This window comes from Canis aureus, chromosome 7 (genome assembly GCF_053574225.1).
Source record: "Canis aureus isolate CA01 chromosome 7, VMU_Caureus_v.1.0, whole genome shotgun sequence".
In the NCBI taxonomy this organism is placed as follows: domain Eukaryota; kingdom Metazoa; phylum Chordata; class Mammalia; order Carnivora; family Canidae; genus Canis; species Canis aureus.
This window is the reverse complement of record NC_135617.1, coordinates 61224726-61237368: the sequence shown is the minus strand read 5'-3', so window position 1 is coordinate 61237368 and position 12643 is coordinate 61224726. Positions and strand designations below refer to the sequence as shown.

Below are 12643 nucleotides of genomic sequence, written 5' to 3'. Positions count from 1 at the left end.
GTCCCAACAGGGTTGCCCCATATTCTTTCTTACATCATTTAAAAAAAATATTTCTTCAGGGGACCCAATGTGGCTCAGTGGTTTAGCACCTGCCTTTGGCCAGGGTGTGATCTTGGGGTCCAAGGATCGAGACCCATGTTGGGCTCCCTGCATGGAGCCTGCCACTCCCTGTGCCTGTGTCTCTGCCTCTCTGTCTCTCATAAATTAATTAAATAAATAAATAAATAAATAAATAAATAAATAAATTTCTTCAGTTTGGGGTTTTTTATTATTTTTTAAAATTAGGTTCCATATCCAACATGGGGCTTAAACTCAGGATCCTGAGGTCAAGAGTTGCTTGCATGCTCTGCTGACTGAGCCAGCCAAACACCCCCTTAAATATTTTTAAGCTTAAAAAATGCTTCTCTCATTTTTCTTCTCCTTAAATAATTACTTTTGTGCACATCTTCCTTGTGAGTCCACTTTTACAAAAGGAGACCTGGACATCTCTTGCTTGGTAACATCATTAACTTCGTAAAATGGAATTTTGTTTGTTAATATTGTTAGTTGTTTTTATAAGGCTTGTTTTTCTTGGAACATACCATAAAACCAAAATATTTTGAATGTTACTCATTGAGAGAGGGCAATCAGAGTCAAGAGTTTGCATAATAACTTTAACCAGATTGCTAATAAATATTTTTTGCTATAACAACTGCCATTTCAAAGTATCTTTTTTTTTTAAGATTTTATTTATTTATTCATGACACACACAGATAGAGAAGCAGAGACACAGGCAGAGGGAGAAGTGGGCTCCATGCAGGGAGCCCGATGCGGGACTCGATCCCAGATCCCCAGGATCACACCCTGGGCTGAAGGCGGCGCTAAACTGCTGGGCCACCAGGGCTGCCCTCAAAGTATCTTTTAAGAGCAGTTCCATACATGGGACAATAATACATACAAACTACACTGACAGGGGATCCCTGGATGGCTCAGTGGTTTCGTGCCTGCCTTTGGTCCTGGAGACCTGGGATCGAGTCCCACATCGGGCTCCCTGCATGGGGCCTGCTTCTTCCTCTGCCTGTGTCTCTGTCTCTATGTGTCTCTCATGAATAAATAAATAAAATCTTAAAAAAAAAAAAAAAAAACAAACTACACTGACAGATAGCAGTAGTGTCCTATTATATTTGAGGAAATACAAAGTTTCATTAGTTTTTATTTTAATAGCTTAATTATTACCATGCTGTATTTTAGTGAATTCTTGACTGTGGGATGGGAAGGCAAAAGGCAGTCTCTTTTACTATTTGTTGTGACTAGTACTGCATAATAATACCCATTGTGTTCAAAAGTAGAAAAAGTCACATTGGTAGGGTTTCTTCTTTTACTTCATTTAAAATATTCTCTGGAAGAAATCCCCTTTCCCTGAGTAAGAACGCAAATGACTTAGATACATCTCCATTTCATTTAATAAAAGGTACCGTATTTTTCCGAATAAAACTGAAGTCAAGAAAAAATGTCTGTGCAATTGCTAGTTATTATTCAGGTATTTTGTTTTTATGGAGAGGATGTAAGTATGACTAGCTTTTGGCACTTCTAGTTTTTAATTCCTATTCCTACAATTTTTGCTAATGTGTTTTTGGTTGATATATGTTCATCTTTATGGGTGATTAGTTTTAACATTGGTATTGCTTCCTCTCCCTAAGTCAGCTTGTTGGAGCTGAGTCCCTAAATGACTGTTTTTAGGGAAGAAATGTAATAGATGTGGCAACTGATGATTAAAACAGAAATTCAGGGCAGCCCTGGTGGCTCAGCGGTTTAGTGCCGCCTGCAGCCCAGGGTGTGATCCTGGAGATCCGGGATTGAGTCCCACGTCAGGCTCCCTGCATGGAGCCTGCTTCTCCCTCTGCCTGTGTCTCTGCCTCTCTTTCTCTGTGTGTCTCTCATGAATAAATAAATAAAATCTTAAAAAAAAAAAATAAAACATTGAAACATTTTTAAAAAATAAATAAATAAAACAGAAATTCACCTTTTCTGCGGTGGAGAGGGGAAGTAAAATACAAGGATTCTTTAACTGAAACAGTAGTGTAACTGAAGAGAACTAACTCATCTTTTTAATACATATTATTCTTTTTTTGTTTTTTGTTTTAATACATATTATTCTACATACTAAAGTACTGTGATTTATCATAAAGATAGTTTCAATTTCATTTTACTTAATATTTAGTAGCAATCGGGATAGCAGCAGTTCTTTGTATCATTTATCAATCATTTTCTGTATATTATTTTCCATAGTTCTTAAAACGTTCAGTCTTTCTTAAAACACAGCAAATTATAAAAACATTTGGCAGGTTGTCTTTTTTTTTTCCCTATGTTAGAGAGTTGCTTGTCTTTCCTGTAAAGTCCAGTGTTGGTGTCCTCAAAATGCCATACATGTGCCAGAGATTCTCAACTTAAACTTTTACTTCTGAGTCTTTTAATGAATGCAACTATTGTTAATATAAATTACTGTGCTAAAGATTTCGGGACTCCAAGGAATTATTTTGTATTTATGTTTAATACATAAATCCCTCTTTGAGGGAGGTTTATTTAATACTAAACAGATTATTATAGAAGAATACACAATCTTTTGCCCTGTGAATCTTAAAAAATTACACTTCCTTATCCCACAGGGATGGAGTCATCTGATCTGGAGCAGAGACAGGAAGTCAGTTGACCACTCATGGCTTTTTCTACACAACAGGAATGCCTGGCTAGATACATAAGGGCCCAGCATAAGCTAGCAGATCCTGGGCAATGGACACACAACCCTGCATCCCAGATCCTGTGCTTTATGATATGAAAAAGTGCTCAGGTGTAACCTAGCTGCATATTTTTAGCTGCCCCAGCTTTCATGGAACTTGTGAGTGAGCAAGGGGATCAGAAAAACAGTTTTGTCATACACCTGTCAGATACTAGGAACACATCAGACGTGCTCTGGGGATACAAATGAGTGAACAATTAATTTTGCTTGGGAATTAAAAAAAAATGGTGGTAGTATAATTTTACTCAAAGCATTAAAAAATAAGCAAGCATCATCAGTTGACCACTTGTAGGTGGGTGGGAAGGTCTTTTTGTCTTCTCAAAAAGGTAAGTGCAAAGCAAAAGTATTTAAAAAGTGATGTGATAAGTTTAGGGGACATCAAATGGTCAAGATGGTAGAGAGCAAAGGGGTAGGCTGAGGTTCAAAATGAAGCTAGAACCTACTGTAATGAGCCAGTACTTCCAGTTCAGTGATGTCAAAAAACCATGAGCAAAAAAAAAGTTGCTCAGCTTTGGGACGATGACTGACTTATATTTACATTCAAATACATTGCTCTTCAACAGTATCCTCAAAGCACTCTAGACTTTTTTTTACATAAATTTGGGCTGTGCTTTAGTTGAGAACAAAAGATACCCTGGGTGGCGCAGCGCTTTGGCGCCTGCCTTTGGCCCAGGGCGATCCTGGAGACCCAGGATCGAATCCCACGTCAGGCTCCCAGTGCATGGAGCCTGCTTCTCCCTCTGCCTGTGTCTCTGCCTCTCTCTCTCTCTCCGTGTGACTATCATGAACAAATAAATTAAAAAAAAAAAAAAAAAAAAAAAACCAAAGAGTAGTTTAAAAAAAAAAAAAAAAGAGAACAAAAGATAGGCATAATGAAGTTAATCATAGAGAGCGATGTCTGATCAGTGTCAAAAGACATGGTTATTGCTATCAGAATTCTAGCTAGAGACTTCTGAAGACCTCACAAGGTTGTTAGAGAAGGATTCGCAGAGGTAGATTCAAGCTAAATTTTGAATAATGAATGGAATTTGAATAGATATGGAAGAGGAAGAAGAGCATTTCAGGTAAGATTGTCTCCTGGGGGCTGGAGTGTGGCATTTGGCTAGAATAGAGTATAGGGCAATAGTGGGAAATGCCTTTAGCCACATTATGCATTTTAGGCTTGAAAAGAATTATCTTCCACTTGGGACGCCTGAGTGGCTCAGCGGTTTAATGTCTGTCTGTGGCTCTGGGCGTGATCCTGGGATCCAGGATCAAGTTCCGTGTCAGGCTTCCTGCGTGGAGCCTGCTTCTCCCTCTGCCTGTGTTTCTGCCCCTCTCTCTTTGTGTCTCTCATGAATAAATAAAATCTTAAAAAAAAAAAAGAATTATTTTCCACTTTAGATTGTTCTTGCATAGGAATAAACTGGTCTCCAAAATAAGCACACTTTCTTGGAAAACTAAAGTAGGTTGCAGGGAAAAGGGAATAAGCACACTTTTCCTGGTGTGCCCTCTCCTGCTGGAGGTTTGCCATCTTGTGGCCAATGTACTGGAAAGGGTGATAGATTCATTTAGAAAAATGTTCACTGACAACAATGAGATATCACCTCATCCCTGTTAGAATGGCTATTATCAAAAAGACAGCTCCTGGCTGGCTCAGTCAGTGGTGCATGCTACTCTTGATCTCGGGGTTGTGGTTTTGAGCCTCACGTTGAGTGTGGAAATAACTTAAAATAAAATCTTTAAAAAAAAGAAAAAAGACGAGATGTTGGTATGGATGTAGACAAAAGGACCCTACTTCACTGTTGGTGGAAATGTAAATCGGTGCAACCAATATGGAAAACAGTACAGAAGATGCTCAAAAAATTAAAAATGGAGCCACCATATAATCTAGCAATCCCGGGAACCCTGGGTGGCGCAGCGGTTTAGCGCCTGCCTTTGGCCCAGGGCGCGATCCTGGAGACCCGGGATCGAATCCCACGTCGGGCTCCCGGTGCATGGAGCCTGCTTCTCCCTCTGCCTATGTCTCTGCCAATCTCTCTCTCTCTGTGTGTGTGTGACTATCATAAATGAATAAAAATTAAAAAAAAATAATAATAATCTAGCAATCCCACTTCTAGTTGTATATCTAAAGGAAATGAAATCACTCTCCCAAAGAAATATCTGCATCCCCCTGATCATTGCAGCATTATTCGCAATAGCCAAAATATGAAACAACCTAAGTGTCTGTCAATGGGTAAATGGATAAAGAAATTGTTTTATACACACATACACATACACATATATGCAATTGAATATTATTCAACCATAAGAAAGAAAGAAACCCTGACATTTGTGACAACATGGATGAACACTGAGGGCATGGGCATAAGCATAAGCCAAGTGAAATAAGTCAGACAAAGATCAACAAATACTATATATGATCTCACTTACAGGCAGAATCTAAAAGAGTCAAATTTGCTGAAACATAATTGACTATTGGTTGTCAGAGCCAGGGGGCTGGGAAATGGGAGATGTTGGTCAAAGGGTACAGACTTTCAGTTAAAAGATGAATAAGTTGGGGATCCCCGGGTGTTGCAGCGGTTTGACGCCTGCCTTTGGCCCAGGGCGCATCCTGGAGATCTGGGATCGAATCCCACGTCGGGCTCCCTGCATGGAGCCTGCTTCTCACTCTGCCGTGTCTCTGCCTCTCTCTCTCTCTGTGACTATCATGAATAAATAAATAAAATCTTAAAAAAAAAAGATGATAAGTTCTGGAGACCTAACGAATGTATAAAGTGGTGACTGTAGTGTATTGTATACTTCAAATTTGTTAAAACAGTAGATTTTGAATATTCTTACAACACAAGAAAATTGGTAATTGGAACACCTGGGTGACTCAGTGGTTAAGCACGTCTTCCTTCAGCTCAGGGTGTGATCCTGGAGTATGGAGATCAAGTCCCATATCAGGCTCCCTGCATGGAGCCTGCTTCTCCCTCTGCCTATGTCTCTGCCTCTCTCTGTGTCTCTCATGAATAAATAAATAAAATCTTTAATTAAAAAAAATTGGTAACTATGTGAGGTGATGGACATATTAACTAACCTTATTATGGTAGTCATTTCATAATATACACAGATATCAAATCATCACATTGTATACCTTAAACTGAAACTTTCTCCAGAGTTTGGAGAATAAGGAGCCTTAAACTGTGTCTCTGAGCTGACCAGACTACCTGACTGTAGCTGGGGACAAGTTCCCCAATTTTTTTAGATTTTCCTGAATATGTTATGACTCAAAGGAAAAAATGGGCAGCCTGGCAGCAGGGGAATCAAGGAGAAAACCCCATTAGTAACCCCAGATTCCTGGTGGATCTCTGGAGGGGGTTGGGGGGATTGGATTCCATGTTTGATTTGTTGGTTGGGTTTTGTTTTGTTTGGCTTGGTTTTTTGATGTACTATATTTCTTTTTAGGCTTGCTTTTTTTTCTTTGTATTTAAAATTTTTTTAATTCCAGTGTAGTTAACAAATAGTGTTCTATTAGTTTTAGCGTACCAGGATTCCATGTTTTTAGTAACCAACTTTATATTATTTTTAATATATCCTAGACATCATAGTAGTTCATTCTTTTTTTTTTTTTTTTTTCTTTTTGTCGATGGGACGGCCTTGTTTCCGGCCGCGCCCTATTTCCCCGGGATGACGGGCTCTCCGCAGCCCCCCGCACCAGACGCACGGCGGGGCATGCCACGCGGATAGTAGTTTATTCATACCTAATTCGTGTGGATCTCTAAAAGATATGTGGAGTGTGTTTTTTTTTTTTTAAATATAACCCCGGTTTCATTATTACATCTAAAAGCTCTTAATAGAATATATGTATATTCTAAAATATATTTATAAGTCCCATCAGGAATTACGAAATTTCAATGTTGATTGGCTCTAGGAAATTGTAAATTTCTTTGCCGGGATTAATCTAGAATTATGTAAGTTTTTAATTATTCAGGGTCTTTGGGAACACAATCTTTTTTTAAAAATAAATTTATTTTTTATTGGTGTTCAATTTACCAACATACAGAATAACACCCAGTGCTCATCCCGTCAAGTGCCCCCCTCAGTGCCCGTCACCCATTCACCCCCACCCCCCCACCCCCCCGGGAACACAATCTTTGCATAAAACACAGCTGTGCTATATTTAAAACCTGGATATTTTTTAAGATTTTATTTTTATTTGAAAGAGTGTCAGCACAAGCACAAAGGAGGGGAGAAGCAGACTCCCCACCTCACTAAGCATGGAGCCTGACAGGGCTCGATCCCAGAGCTGAAGGCAGACATTTAACTGACTAAGCCACCTAGGTGCCCCTATTCAGTATTTCTTATACTTATTTATGTGATATTTGCTGGGGATATGCAAATGAATATGACAAGATCGCTATTTTTGAGGGTAGCCCTAGAATATTGTTTTATACTGTTAATTTCTAGATGATAGTCTATTAAGAACATTTAACTTTGAAGTCAGTCTAGTCTGTTAGTCCACTATAATTGAGCCATAAATTCATACTCCTAGCTCTTTCCCACTACAAGCTATGCAGTGTGAGTTAAAAGCATCCTCCTTTACTGTAGGGCTTCGTTACTTTCAGATTTTGGTATCTCTTGAACCACCTCAGCTCTGAATCTAAATTCAGCAAAGACTTTTGGGACTAAACCCACAGTCTCTTTTGTTTTTGTTTTGTTTTGTTTTGTTTTCCCCACAGTCTCTTTTGAAGCCCTCCTTTGTTTAGACCTGGGACTGCCCCCCACTCCCCACCTGGCATAAAATTGGCAGCTAAGATTAAAGGAAGATGAAGAAGAGAGGTCTGGAAAGATTTTCCCCAGGACTACTTTTGCATCAGTCAGTATGTGCACAGGTCTTCTGTAGATTCAGAGTGGATCTTAAGATTTTGAGAGGCCCTCAGCAAACATGTTTAGCACAATTCTTATGAGCTCTTTGTATATTTCAGTGTATATATTTCTGGATAACTTTAGAATCTGTTAATGCTTCTCAAACTTGAGAACTCAGACCACCCAGATTATTTTCTCAGATCCCAGTTTGAGAAACACTGATTTGTATGGTTAATGATTCTGTCGTCAGTAAACTTAAAGTTATTGTCACTGTGTTGGAATTTATCTTAAGTTTGATATGTTTATCAAACAATATTTATCACTATACCACTGCTTGCTAAAGTAATCATGAATGCATTAATATCTACTGATCCTTGGGATTTCGTTTTTAGATTGACCACCAGTGATGATCATTCTTCCATAACACACAGCAAACCATTGCATTCTGGGAGTTGGATAAGACAAATGGTTTTCGAACTTTTTTTTCCTAGTTGAATAAGAATGGAGTCACTCAGATGAAGGGGAGAAGTGGGAGTATCAGAGTATCTCCACCACCACCATTTAGGCCTTCAGGAAAGCTCCTGGACACCTTGGAAAATCCTGGATCGCCAGGAAACAAAGTTTAAAAACTGTAGCTGTGGCTGTTAACTTCATTTAGGGGTGGAAAAATGAGCCTTGAGAGATTTTTTTTCTTTTAGTTTTTCCTCTAATAATATTTCTTAGTCTTTTCCATCTTCTCTTTATTGCTGCTAGAAGGATATAGCCAGTGACAAAATGGAGGGCGTTCTTTGTTGAATAATAACTGAAAAACTCAGAACCCATCATGTTAAGTTTGACCACTTCTTATCGCAGATGGTTATAATTGTGAAAATACCATCATGTTTTTGCTAGCAAAATGTTATATTATTTAAAAAAAAAAAAAAAGTCCAGAGGCTTCACCTGAAGAAGCTTGAAAACCCCTGCCAAAAACTCTTAGTATTTCTCACATTACATCATAATAAACTATCGAATGTCTCTCTCCCAGAAGAAAATGAGTACCTTACAGTTAGGAACCATGCCAGAAGGTTTCACACTGTCTTGCAATTATAAAATTTAACAGCCCATAACAATGACAATAGAGTAACAGGAGTAAGGTGAGAATACTTAGTTGACACACAGTTACTTGCCTTGCGTAAGTGGCTGTTTTACAGCATAGCCTTTTGATCATGACACTCACTGGTAAATAATTAGCAAAAACACACTAATTCACTCTTCAGCATTGCTTTTGCAGTCCTACAAAAAAATTGTGTGTTTACATTTATTACTATATTTTATGTCGTGCTCATTTGATATTCCCAGCGTTAACAGAGTACCTGGCATGTAGTAGGTGCTAAATATTTATTAAATTAATAATGAATATTGTTTTCACCCACTGACCAACTTTATTAAAGATAGGAATTAAAGAAGCCGCTCTGCTCCTTCCCTAAGCTATTCTTCAGGGTAGAAAACAAAAGGAGGTATGGGATAGGATAAAACTGTATGATTTACTGTCCTTTTTTTCCCCCCTTTCAGTATACTCTGACCCTATAATTTGTGCTAATTAACTCATATAAACTGTTGTTACCTCCTAAAGCATTTTTTTTTTTCAAAACTTTAAAAGTGACTGTAGGGCCAAGATGGTGGAACAGGGACTGGATTTACCTTCCTGCATTAAAAAAAGTTAAAAATAGGATAAAATATATTAAACAGTGGCTTTGAGACCTGGGAAATCAGGTGGCATAGCCAGGGACTCCTGAGGAATGGTGAACGGATGAGATGAGCCCTATCGATGATTGCCCCAGCTTACTGTCTATCTAGAGAGCATAGCCAGGCCACAGCATAGGGAATGGGATGCCAGATGGAGTCTGATCATCTTCCAAGGTTGGTGGGTGAAAGGGCTAAAATATATGGCAGGATACCGGAGAGAAGAGCACTGCCCAGAGAAAAAACTCCCAAGTCCTCAGCTGGTGACCAGTCAGTACAAGGGGGTGGGGGAGAGACCCGAATCCTGGGAGGGAACTGCCCACGAGGATTAGAGGGAACAACACTCAGAGCACAATTCTTATGAGCCCTCTGTATATTTCAGTGTGTATATTTCTGGATAGCTTTAGAATCTGTTAATGTTTCTCAAACTTGAGAATTCAGACCACCCCAGATTATTTTCTCAGACCCCAGTTTGAGAAACACTGATTTGTATGGTTAATGATTCTGTCATCAGTAAACTAATTATCACCGTGTTGAAGTTCATCTTAAAGAAGTTTGACAAATTTATCAAACAATATTTATCCAGGGCAGAAAATAGTTTGTGTTCTACCTGTGAGAGTACAAAAATCCTTGTAATTCATGAGACATCAAGTGAATAATATTGTTGCCTCAAGATAGGGCGAAATTAGCCCCAAAGAGAGATAGAGCTTAAAAGCAAGCCTCAAGAAGATCAAGTGATTTATAAGAAACTTAATTGAGGGGTGCCTGAATGGCTCAGTAGGTTAAGTGTCTGACTCATGTCAGCTCAGGTCATGATCTCAGGGTCGTGAGGTTGAGCCACGAGTCAGGCTCGGGCTGGGCATGGAGCCTGCTTGGGATTCTCTCTTGCTCCTTCCGCCCCTCCCCCATGCCCTCTCTCTCTAAAATAAATAAATAAGTCTTTTGAAAAAATAAGTAGGGACACCTGGGTGGCTCAGCAGTTGGGCACCTGCCTTCGGCTCAGGGCGTGATCCCAGGATGGCTGGGTCGAGTCCCGCATCGGGCTCTCTGCCTGTGTCTGCCTCTCTGTGTCTCTCATGAATAAATAAATAAAATCTTTTTTAAAAGAAAGAAAGAAAAAAAAAAATAAGTAACTTACTGTGTCCTAGACAAAATTCAGAAATATTTATAGGGTTACAAAGTATCCAGTACTTGATAACGTAAAATTAACAATGTCTGGCATCCAATAAAAATTTATCAGGTATGCAGGGGATCCCTGGGTGGCACAGCGGTTTGGCGCCTGCCTTTGGCCCAGGGCGCAATCCTGGAGACCCAGGATCGAATCCCACGTCGGGCTCCCTGCATGGAGCCTGGTCTTGCTCTCCTGTGTCTCTGCCTCTCTCTCTCTCTCTCTCTCTCTCTCTCTGTGACTATCATGAATAAATAAATAAAATCTTAAAAAAAAAAATTTATCAGGTATGCAAAGCAGTAGGAAAATACTACCAGTAATGAAGAGAAAAAAAAGATCAATCAATAGAAACAGACCCAGAAATGATACAAATGATGGAGTTTATGGAGAAAGACATTAAAAATTTATCACTCTTTTAAGTTCAAGAAGATAGAGGAAAGATTGAACATACTATAATGTGCCTTTTTCCTTTGACAATGTATCCTTCCAAGGCAGTTTGTATAAAGTTTCTCCAAGGTTTTTAATGGCTGTGTGCTATTACACAATGTGGGTGGAAACCATAACTGACTTAACAAGTCTCTCATGAATGACATCTAGGGTGTTTTTTTTTTTTTTTTTAATTTTTATTTATTTATGATAGTTACACAGAGAGAGAGAGAGAGAGAGGCGCAGAGACATAGGCAGAGGGAGAAGCAGGCTCCATGCACCGGGAGCCCGACGTGGGATTCGATCCTGGGTCTCCAGGATCGCGCCCTGAGCCAAAGGCAGGCGCCAAACCGCTGCGCCACCCAGGGATCCCTAGGGTGTTTTTTTTAATATTTTAAATCAAATTATAATTTATATGCCATAAAATTCACCCCTTCTAGTGTACAATTCAGTGATTTAGTTCCAGAACATTTTCATCATTCCAAAAAGAAACCCCATACTCATGACATCTAGGTGGTGGTGGTTGTTGTTTAAGATTTTATTTATTTATTTATTTATTTATTTATTTATTTATTTATTAAGATTTTATTTATTTATTCATGAGAGACACAGGGAGAGAGAGAGAGAGGCAGAAGCAGAGGCAGAGAGAGAAGCAGGCTCCATGCAGGGAGCCCCGATGTGGGACTTGATCCTGGGACTCCGGGATCATGCCCTGAGCCAAGGGCAGACGCTCAACCACTGAGCCACCCAGGTGTCCCAAAGATTTTATTTATTTATTCATGAGAGACACACAGAGAGAAGCAAGCTCCCTACAGGGAGCCTTATGTGGGACTTGATCCCAGGACTCCAGGATCATGATCCAAGCCCAAAGGCAGATGCTCAACCACTGAGCCACCCAGGTGCCCCAACATCTAGGATTTTTGCAGTCTTTTGCTAGAAGCAATAATCCTACGCTGGATTTTTTTTTTTTTTTAAGATTTATTTATTTGAGTGAGAGAGAGCACAAGCAGGAAGAGCAGCAGGGAGAAGGAGAGGGAGAAGTAGGGAGCCCAATAGGGGGCTTGATCCCAGGACCCTGAAATCATGGCCTGAGCCGAAGGCAGACAGAGGCGTAACCGACTGAGCCACCCAGGAGCCCCTATCACGCAGAATTTTAAATTTTTATGTCATCAAATTTGTCAGTATTTTGTACTTTTGTTTTTGTTTTTTTTTAGTATTTTGTACTTCTATATCTTGTGACAGACTTTCCCCACTCCAAGATTATAAAAAAAAAACAATGTCTCAGGGCACCTGGCTGGCTCAGTCCGAGAAGTGTGTGACTCTTGATCTCAGGGTTGTGAGTTTCAGCCCCATGTAGAGTAGATTACTCAAACTTAAAAAAAAAAAAAAAATCCCATGTATTTATGCTAGTACTTTAAGGTTCTCATCTCTCTGCCCCCCTTATAATCGTTTGATCCATCTAGAATTTACTTTTGTGTAAAATGTAAGGTATGGATCCACCATCTTTTCTCCATACAGCTAACTTCTTTCCCCCACTGCTTTTTTTAAGATTTTATTTATTTATTCATGAGAGACACAGACAGAGAGAGAAACAGGTTCCTCGCAGGGAGCCCAATGTGGGACTCGATCCCAGACCAGGATCACACCCTGAGCCAAAGGCAGATGCTCAACCGCTGAGCCACCCAAGCATCTCTCCTGCCCCCACTGATTTAATATGTCAC

General features: G+C 39.6%; 1 protein-coding gene and 1 long non-coding RNA gene across 4 annotated transcripts in view; one reads left to right on the top strand and one right to left on the bottom strand.

Moving 5' to 3' along the window:
- Positions 1-12643, top strand: part of BICRAL (BICRA like chromatin remodeling complex associated protein) — an 80669-nt gene that overhangs the window by 23826 nt on the left and 44200 nt on the right. The gene's annotated exons all lie outside the window — the stretch shown is intronic.
- The window catches only part of LOC144317511 (uncharacterized), a 61668-nt gene that overhangs the window by 46225 nt on the left and 2800 nt on the right, over positions 1-12643 (bottom strand). For 2 of the 3 annotated variants that reach the window (XR_013383517.1, XR_013383516.1), the window contains exon 2: positions 8773-8878. The exons of the other annotated variant lie outside the window; for it this stretch is intronic. This is a non-coding gene — a long non-coding RNA (uncharacterized LOC144317511). The remainder of the gene's footprint in view (positions 1-8772; positions 8879-12643) is intronic. 3 annotated transcript variants of the gene reach the window in all.